Source organism: Gekko japonicus, unplaced genomic scaffold (genome assembly GCF_001447785.1).
Source record: "Gekko japonicus isolate JY-2015 unplaced genomic scaffold, Gekko_japonicus_V1.1 scaffold110, whole genome shotgun sequence".
Taxonomy (NCBI): Eukaryota; Metazoa; Chordata; class Lepidosauria; order Squamata; family Gekkonidae; genus Gekko; species Gekko japonicus.
Window position 1 is genome coordinate 445,709 of NW_015173675.1, and position 233 is coordinate 445,941.

The window sequence follows — 233 nt, forward strand, 5'->3', positions numbered from 1 at the left end:
CCAGGGAACAGATTTCGGTATTAGCCTGTCGTAACAAAAACAAAAGAGGAGCTTGGTGGCCCCGTAAAGACTTTTATGTTGTGACATCCGCTTCGGTAGCTCTAGGACCCTCGTCTTCATCAGTGAAGGCTAACTGAGGATAACGCTGTGCGCCTCTGACACAGTGCTCTGGGGCATGCCACTGCACGATACACCTGGTAGTTGTCACAAGACTGCTTTTGGTACTTCCTAGA